The sequence below is a fragment of the Rhea americana genome, unplaced genomic scaffold, assembly GCF_003343005.1.
Source record: "Rhea americana isolate MKP2758 unplaced genomic scaffold, rheAme1 scaffold_54, whole genome shotgun sequence".
Lineage (NCBI taxonomy): Eukaryota > Metazoa > Chordata > Aves > Rheiformes > Rheidae > Rhea > Rhea americana.
The window spans coordinates 2,270,783-2,281,188 of record NW_028186690.1 but is presented as its reverse complement, the minus strand read 5'-3'; the positions used below and the strand labels follow the sequence as shown (position 1 = coordinate 2,281,188).

Below are 10,406 nucleotides of genomic sequence, written 5' to 3'. Positions count from 1 at the left end.
TCTTGCTACCCTCCAGTTCTCTGCTTTTTTCCTGCGGTTTTATAACCATAAGTGTCAGCATTTTTCTCAAATCCTTGAGGTACTAGCTAGTAGCATCTCAACGATTTCATTTCCATCTATGTACTCTTATCTTTTAAGGCTTTAGCCCAAATACTCTCTTGCAGCTGAACATCACAAGTTTGCAAGTTTGCTGATGATACCAAACTGGGAGGAGTGGCGGATACACCAGAAGGCTTTCTTGCCACTCCTGGACAGAGAGACCYGGACAGGCTGGAGAGCTGGGTGGAGAGGAACCTCAGGAAGTTCAACAAAGGCAGGGTCCTGTACTTAGGGAGGAATAACCCCATGCACCAGTACAGAGTGGAGATTGACCTGCTGAAAAGCATCTCTATGGAGAAGGACCTGGGAGTTCTGATGGTCAACAAGTTAACCATGAGCCARCAATGTGCCCTTGTGGCCAAGAAGGCCAATGGTCTCCTGGGGTGCATTAAGAAGACTGTTGCCAGCAGGTGGAGGGAGGTGATCCTRCCCCTCTCCTCAGCCCTGGGGAGGCCTCATCTTGAGTCCTGTGTCCAGTTCTGGGCTCCCCACTACAAGAGAGACATGGAGCTACTGSAGAGAGTCCAGCGCAGGGCTACAAAGACAATTAGAGGACTGGAGCATCTCTCTTATGAGRAACGGCTGTGAGAGCTGGGCTGCTTTAGCCTGGGGAAGAGAAGACTGAGGGGGGATCTTCTCAATGTGTACAAGTACCTGAAGGGAGGGTGTCAAGGGGATGGGGACAAACTCTTTTCAGTGGTGCCCAGCAACAGGACTAGAGGCAACAAGCACCAGCTGAAATACATGCAGTTCCACCTGAATATAAGGAAGAACTTCTTTCCTGTGAGGGTGACAGAGCACTGGCACAGGTTGCCCAGAGAGGTTGTGAAGTCTTCTTCTCTGGAGATATTCAAAACCCTCCTGGAGGTGATCTTGTGCAACATGCTGTAGATGACCTTGATTGAGGAGGGGATTTGGATTAGGTGGTGTTCAGAGGTCCCTTCCAACCTCAACCATTCCATGATTCTGTGATTAGGGTTTTTTTACACAGCAACCAAAAACTGGACCTCGGGTTACAGGCAACTGAACTGCTGGTGATAGCTTCAATTTACCACTTCAGTTTACCACTGGAAACATGCAGATTTTTAGATCTTTTTGTTCTATTGAACTCCAAAATCAGAGTGACAGTTTAGAGAGAGACTTTTCAGGATGTTACCTAAAAGCACTAAAAAGCAAGGCAAAAAGCACTCCCGTTTTCCCTGTCTGGCCTTCAACTTCCTTCCACCATCTGCAGTAAGGATGGCTGTAGTAAGATGATGGTATGACTAGAAAGATGCTCTGGTCTTTTATTTGGAGCCTGGCTRCTGTTTTCTCTGCTGAACCAGTTTTAGAGTATGGCTAAACCACATGGCGTAGACTTTGTGCATAGACACCTCCATCCTTTTCTTTCAAGGTACAGGCAGAATCTGATTCCATGTCCCAGTCTGATAATACACGTGAAAGAAATAAGAGGCATTCAGAAATGAATGATCCATTTCATTTACCATAGTGATGTCAAATGTAACATGGATCTTTTTGGCAGAGGAAGGAGCTAACAGCTGCTATAGCCTTTCTGACCACTCAAGGCAAAATCTTGTCTAGGCTGACCTCCACAATAACACTCCACTCGACTTTYCTCCTCAGTTATGGCATGCAATTCCTTCTGGTGGGAATGCCTCTGTTCCAAAACATAGTGCCWTAAAGCTTAAATTAGCAGTACTTACTACTTTGGTTCCCTGAGACAAGGGAATAGCTTTGTTTTATACCTATTGGAATGAGGTCACGTCCCCTTTTGGTCTCCTACCTCCTGCTACCAAAATAAATAATAAATCATAAGCACTTTTAATGAGGAAGCTAATGACTGCTATCCAGGTGGTTTAATCTAGCCTTAAAACTAGAAAAACAGAAAGAATTGGAAGTAAGGAGACTATTTTAACACAATGTATTATTTTATATTGGGACAAAGGAGCTTGAGAAAAGGCTACTTCCATCATTAGCAAAGCAAAGCGGAAAAAAAGTCATCATGAAATGCATGTGAACAAAAGTATGCATAAACTCAAAAGATTTTAAAAGTAAACCAGTATGTTCTAAAATATCAATTAGCTCCACTACAAAGGAAGGATGATTTTAATTTTCTGCAATAGTAATAAAGTATGATTATTACTACCTATATTATATCTATAGCAGGCAGTAACATTGAATAGAGCTTTTTTGACTTTAAAGAAGAGAACCGGTGGTCAAAATTAAATGGCAAGGAAATATTGAGTAGATTTGCACAATATTGCTTGCAAACAAGATAGTTTGCAAAAGAAATGAAAATGTAATTTACTTAAAATTTCCCTGGTGTCTAGACACAGCGCACACATAACCATGAGTTCAGTACATTTGTTTCTATAAAAGAAAATATATCTCCAACTTGTCAAATCAGATTTATAATGTGCTATTGATCAAGATGCCCACAAAAATATTAGTGAGGGGTAATTACAATTTATTGAACTCTCTGTGTATTTCAAGTCCTTAAAATATATTTTATGACAGCTTTGTTATGGCTGGGCATTCTACACTAGACCTGTATTAATTATCATGTTTACTGCAGTTTTTATGATAATAATCCTACAGCTTGATTTTTGTGAGTTTCGAGCACAAGACGTTGTGTTTAGTGGAAAGGAGCCAGGTATTCCTCCGTTCTAAAAGCAATTTTGTGACCCCTTTGCTATATGACCTGGTGTGATTCACTTCTTCCTTAGTTCAGACTCYCCTCCTGTAAAATGGAGTTAATAATCCTTATCTACCTCACCAAAGTGTCACGAAGACCAGTTAACATTTGGACAATGGTTGTAAAATGTAAAGCACCGTGAGCTACACCGGGACTTAGCAAAGCTGAGAATCCTCCTCAGATCATAACGGGAGCTTCGCTGAAAACGAGTGGGACAAACAAAGAATGGACTCAGCAGGGATACTTCCTTCCAAATTCACCACGCGAATTGCTGAACAGCCTAATTTCAGCTGAGAGAGCAAATTTAAGGAGTAGCTACACCACTCAAATTCTCCTGTTGCTGTAAAATACATTTCAGAAAGATGTGGCAGAAGCAAAACCAGGATGGAAAAAAAACTAATCTTTTTTGAGAACCCGAACAGTGCAGAATAATGTGGGTTTAATCCCTATTTGAGCTTCTCCAGTGTTGCACAATATATGCATCACAACATTTTTTTCACTCTTGTTAAGAAAAGCATATGTGGCCCTGTGTCCAGAGCGTTTTATTTGTATTATGTTCCTGTGGATAAACATTTGGACTATAGCAGATAAAAAAGAGAAATTTTAGCCTTGTTCAAAATTATAGAAAATCCATCCTGATACCACACAAAAGATCTTGTGGCATTTGCTTTCACTTGTTTTATCTGATTCTCTCTACTGGCCTGATCCTGTTGCCCTTACACGTGTTGAGTAGCTTTAAATAGGTCGTTCTGAAACCCACATGCAAAACGCTAACAAGAAATGCTTTGCAATATTTCATATTCCTTTTCCATTACAAACACTGTAGGGAGGAGAGAAACAATCTTTTTTGTCTCTGGTCTGTGGAAAGTGGGGAAGTGCAGAAAGCTTCTTCCTGTTTCCCTACAATTTTCAAATGCAAAATAGAATATTATTAGATTAAAACGTCTTTGACATATAAGCATGCTTTCTTTAACGAAAGCTATACAGAAGATGGGATCTGAAAATCATACTTCAATGGAAGTAGTCCAAGATGGGACTGTAAAACTGAACACTGCTTTGATATACCTACATTGTCATTCACTAAACAGATTGACCACCATTTAATAATCATGTATGTATAACAATGCATATAAACGTATTAAAATGTTCATTATATAACAACTGCCTCCAGTGTAAACCTGCTCCCCTTATAGTATCAGTGACTGCTATGTGAATGTTATGGAAGTCAGACTAATATTTCCATAAATTTTACAAATGTCTAGTTTATTCTAATGAGCCATACATTTCTATATCATTAATCACTGTATGATAACATACAGCTATTTTTCTATCTTCTACTGCACTCCACACAGGTGGCCTGCAACATGAGGAAATAGCAAAACCAGGGTGAATCTAAATCACAGCAAAGCAGCTTCCTGACTATTCTGGATTTGAATGGAACATTTTATGAATCTCATTCTTTATGCAAATCACTGAGTGGTTTTGAAATAATATTTTATTTCAGTCTTTATTAAATATAATATATTATATATAAATTACATGTAACAAGTGCAAAATGTCTACCAGTGTATTTGATAGGATTCCATTCAATCCTGGTGACATTCTATGTTATTTCTAAGTAGTTATATAAAACCGTAATATAAAATGTGCTATTTCTAAGATACATACTTTAGAAAATATTACTTAACCTGTGGGTATACATATCCAGTAAAGACTGACATATGAAAAAAAATCTCTACTAGGAAAACAGATATGAAGGCTGCTCTTATGCTTTGGTTGGCTAACTGAGAATGGAATAACCCCAGCGGCAGCTACTTAGCTCTAAAGATAAGCTCCATCTCTGAGCTGTTTATGCACATGTGTGCAGATATGTAGTACTTCCACTGACTTAATTGAAATTACTGATGGGAAAAAATAAGAACATGTATATGTATTTGCAGGTACAGTAAAGTGTGTTTTTTTCCAAATTGGGATATAACATGTCAGTATTATGTTTATTTTATAGAGTCTAAGAATATGAACATAAATCTTCTTTGAACAGTTAGGCAGGATAAATATTCTAGGTATGGACATAAAAATATCTTGAGGCAATAAGGCCCATCTGCTGTTGCAGTGATCTGTATCTGGCCCAACAATGTCAGAATTTGTTTCCCAAAATGCCCATGGATTCCGTATGTAAATGCAGCCTGTGCTTTAAATGCAATCATAGAAGGCCTGGTATAGATGAATGGAAGCATTGACCTATAAGAAATATTAATCCTGTCGTAAAAAGCTAGTAATCCTTTGTAAAAATCTTTATTCGTTTAATGGAAACACAAACACCGCCTACCAGATATTAGAACATTTGACAGTTTGTCATGTTATAAAGTGCTATAAAGATATGATGTCTTCTTGAAAATACTAAAAATAGATCAAGGAGAWAGCAAACCTAGGCCAATCCAGGACTGCATTACAACTGCTGGCCTTAGAAGCAACTTTGCAAACAGTAAACACTGAAGCTGATCACTGTATTTTATACTYACYCTACTTTTTGTTTTGCCCAAAGAATGTTGTTATGCTCATCAAAAATGACCCTTCTTTTAGGATCATAAGTCCAGTTGCTGTACATAAATATCAGACAGTGGATGAGTGGGCTTAGAGAGACTTTATGCTGTTTTAGAATCATTCTGTTGCATCAAAGGAAAAGGTTCATTCCYGACTTACTGAATATCTATCTCCTTAGTTCTGACAAATGGGTCACTCGAAAAAGCTAGGTATCTTGATTGCTAGTCCTTAAAAAGGCTCACTGGCATTAGTATTATGCATTTTTCAAGCTTCCTATTTGCAAAGRTTTTAACTGGACACTATTAGTCCCCAGTCTTTAAATGCTGTAGTTTTTAGTTTGTGAGGCTTATGTTACTGATAAACAAATTCACACAAAACACTCTAATTAAGGGAGRGGGAAAAAGACTTTTTTCTATTTCAGACATCTTACAATCATCGTCTGCTCGGAAAGACATTTTTTTTTCCTGTTTCCTTGAGTTTKGTATGATGTTTGAGAACAAAGCCTTCATTTCTCATGCACCTGGAGCTCCCTCTAGTGATTAAGCCAACAAGCAGAGAGAAATCTCATCATGACATTTCTTCAGAAAGCAAACGTTTAATGAATGCYTGCATTCCTAAGCAGTTTGCCGCTCCATGAATGGATGCCATTTTAAATGTGAAAATCAACCTATTATTAAGGAACATGTGTTGATTTCAAGCAGGGATAGCTTTAATTGAGAAAATGTGGCCAGTCTCAATAAAAGAAAAATACAAGGGGAAAAAATGTACAAATATAAATTAATACATGATCAAGAAGGTATCTGTTTCATGAAAATTAGGAGTGTGTCTGAAAATGTTTTATAGCTTTTATTATTTATTGATTTATTTGAATGCAAAGGAGATAATCACGTACTGTAATCATTAGATGACTAAGGGTTAAATTCTACAGGCTAGAGATACCCAGCCATGTTCCCAGATGTTTTCAATAGCAGGGAATAACTTTCTGATTTACTATACCAGTCCTCTCTGTTCTTTTTCTCTCAAATCTGTTGACTTCTTACACAATCAACATCAGTGCTGCTGCATAACAAGAAAAGCTGGAAATAGCTCCCAGGAGATCCATTGTACTAGATCTGAAACTCTTGCACAGCCTGCCAGTTCTAATTCACAAACTGAAATTCATGATTAATCCTCAACCAACCACAGAGCTGCATCAGCCTTGTTTATTTATTACTATTTTTTTATAATTTTGAAAATCACAGTATGTTATTACGAGTAAAGAATTAATCACATTCCAGAATTGGGACCTGACCCAGCAAACTTTTATTCCGTTGATTAATCCTTAATCATGCCAGGAGTTTCATTAGAGCAGTAAGTGGAACAAGCACACAAAAAAACGTTTACAAGATCAGGCTCTGACTTCCATCTAGAAACACGTCCCTCTAGGAAGCATTGATTCTTGCTACTGAATCCATGCCGACAAACCCTTTGACAGACATAGAGCCAAAATTTGACCATACATAGCTACAAGGTCATAGAGTAAAAKATTTCTAATGAAGAATTATACAGTCTTTTCAATCCAAATGTTGGACAACAGTGTAACTACTTATTAGAATAAAAGACTTTCAGAGAAAATACTTCTTCAACATATAGGTCACTGCTTAACACTGTATGAATATTATCCTCAAGGATACATAGTATGCTTCAAACTTCACCAGAGGATAATGTCAGAAGACTAAAAATATTTGACTACTCAGTATAGTAAAGGATCTAGCTAACTGATCAGCAGTCTTGAGATAAGATTACTTATTTATCTTATATGTTTAATCATTATTTTTCAAGAYGATAGTGGATACATTATTTAAAAACCTAAATAGTGCAGTCATATTTTAAAAAGTGAAAACTATTTAGAATAAAACATTCTGTAAATCCAAATAGCTACCCAACATACCTGTCTATGCAACTGACAACCTTGAAAATCTCATGACACTAAGAGTCAGGTATACAATAGCTCTTACATGGCTTTGTCCTTTGATAGAATAATTGAGGGCTCATGAGTTTTAAGTGACCATTAATTAATAAAACAGGAAGTAAGAAATTTTCTGAACTGAGGAAAAATCTTAGATATCTAATCCTGGTTAACTACAACAGCTACACAGCATAAAATAAATGGAGTTTTTAAAAGTGTATGCCTTGGGCATTGCGAAGAGCATTTTGAGAGCTATTCTGTATCAAAATAAAAAAACCCTGCTATTTCAACTAATATAAGGCTCACAGATGCCAAYTAATCTGGTAAATCTCGGATGATTTGTAGGGAATTTTGCTTTTTGCAATAATTTGTCTCAATTCCAAATACCACGTGATCAATCTCCGTGATAGCACAGGGACTCTACGTGGGCTGCTCTGGAAATGCTGCAGCATTTCTGAACTGCCAGCAGTTTCTTTTGCATGGAAATCATAACCTGTGTTTAAGAAATGATCATTAGACTTTCTGCTCGAGAGGCACTTCTTGGTACTCATGGCCTTTGAACCTTTCTCAGGAAAGCTACAGTGAGCTCATTCCTGCCACATACAGAGAGCAGCAGAAGTTCTCAGACTAAACACCACCTGTTTTAATAAGTAAGTGCTTAAGACAGAGCAATCTTGGACTTTGCCRTCAGCTCTCTGAAAGAGGTCCACACTGGCTGATCTGAAGGGCAGCATGATGCTCAGAGMTATATTCTCTCATTTCTTGAGGAGGTTATGAGCCAGAGAGAGAATTGTGTAGTACCTTGTCTTTCACAGCAGTGAAAAACTGATTACCCATGGTTTGGAGTAGATTTCAGGTTTTATATTTTTATTGCAGCTGTTTTTTTCTTTTGCTATTATTGATAATAGCCTCCATGACCATTTGGTCATATTTTTTGAAGTAACCTAAACAAATGCCTTCMTATAGCCTGCAACAGAATATTGCCCCATAATTTCATTATGCCATGAAATACAGCAGATATAAAAGTTTAAGGATGCTGGTAAACTTTTCAAATGATTCAAAATATAATAGGACAGAAAATAATGAGGAAGCCAGTCTACTGCTGTAAAGTGACATAGTCCCTAGTTAAATGGTTGTAACCCATGGRAAGTTTTAATACAATAAACATTAGGACTGCAAGTACCTAGGTAACAAACTGCTACTGTTTTGCAAAGTTGTGACTGAAATGATAGTCATCGCATCACCACCTCAACATGAGGTCTGAATATAACGGGGTCAAAAAAAGCAGGGGAGATCGTTGAGATTATTTAAAAAAAAAAAAAAAAAAGTATATCCACTACTGTGCTGGAAGTGGTTTTGTCCAGTTCACCTGACTGGCTGTTGAAATCACAGCTGGCTTCACAGCTGCTCATGATACCACCTTTCCAGTTTGCTCATGTCCTGGCCACTGCTACCCCCTCCTTGGAGCCATRGTTGTGAGTATGAGTCACTAGTCTTCCTCTTGTTATAGCTGATCGAGCCATATCCTCCTCTTCAGCTTGGCAGAAACCTTTCCCCTGCCATGCCTCCCTTTCTTTCACAAGGCAGCACTTGCTCAGACCTTTGTGGAAATTCCCACTTCTACACATATGAGATCGAGGGGAAGAAAGATACCAACACCACCGGCATCCTGCCTGGGCCCTGTCCCAAATAAGATGACCCCCAAAACCAGCACACTCCAAAGAGTACTGCAGAAACCTGAAAACTGATCTAGTCTCATTCACAGCCTACAAAGCAGCTGTTATAATGCTGATCTTCACACTGAATGAATAAGGATGTAGAAATACAAAGAAGAGTTCAAAAGAGAGGTACAAAAATGGCCCAAGCGGGAAACCAAGMCTTCAAATGTGAGAACTGAAGAACTCAATCATCAGCTTAAATCAGCTTAACAAAGACGGTTAAGGCACAGCTAGATGACTGTACTTGCATAYAGAAAAACCTTTAGGGATGGGATCTTTTTCCACCTTTATGACAAAGTCATGCACAGATCAGCAAAATAAAGTTGAAAGACAATTTCAGTCTTTCAGCAAAAAAAACATTTTGTGAGATGTGAGCAATTTAACATTGTAACAGCTATACCTACAGAGCTAGTGGGCTCACTGTGCTTGTACCCTTTAATATTTTTTCAGCTTCTATGTGTCTGGGATTCATTTGGCTCATCATAGTGGTCCCCATGGGTATACGAGTACATAGACATTTCGATTTCTTTTTTGGCCCATAGAAAGAACTGGATTCCCTGCATTGCCTCAGAAAGCTTATAACATTGGCAATTCTACATTAACAGAGTTGTTCTGACTGAGCCCCAAGTCATTTGGCTCATGACCTGCAATGGTCAGAAAGAAATTTTCTACCAATGCACAGTTGCCCAAGTGTATTCTCCATGTAATTTTTACCTTCATCTGAAAAGCCAACAGCTGTCCAACAAGGAGAAAATGATAGGAGCCAGAAGAATACTTTCCCTACATATGATCCTTCACTTTTATTTGCCTCTGAAGCACAACAATCCATTTTCCTTCACTTAGAATTATGTCCTAGACTTACCTCTGAGAATTATCTCTGCTGTTGGATAGGAGGAGGCTGCTAGCCCTTTCTGCTTCCCACCAACTCTCTTCCCCATGTGCATCACTCCCAAGAACAAGATCTATATTGACTGCACACTAAGAGAAAATAGTATAACCATACTGTTGATGCCATGCCTTTCTGTGCACTCTGTTTTGGATGAGATTGCTGCTTGTGTTTATTACTGATGTCATTGTCTTCGTGGATAGATCATACCCGCAATATCCCAGCTACCCCTTCCTTTTAATGTTGGCATATAGCAGCTCTTATCTGCCAGTCCATGACCTCTGGGATCCCACAGAAATTCAAGAGTGCTTTTGGAGAGCATGTGAAACATTTTTTTGTCACTCAGCAACCCAGAATCACACTCTGAGGGTCTCCACCAATTGCTGAGGCAGTATAGTTGGAGCTATACCACAGCATTCCTTCAGCAGCAAAACCTCCCCTGAGAAAAGGCATGGCAGTGAATATTCCTGATTCCTCCACTTCTTCTCCAGGATCTTTCCAGAAGCTCTCCACAGG

The 10,406-nt window shown here is 38.5% G+C and overlaps 1 pseudogene; it reads right to left on the bottom strand.

Moving 5' to 3' along the window:
• Positions 1-537: 537 nt before the first annotated feature.
• LOC146588117 (uncharacterized) lies at positions 538-9,948 on the bottom strand (annotated as a pseudogene).
• Between the last annotated feature and the right edge of the window lie 458 nt (positions 9,949-10,406).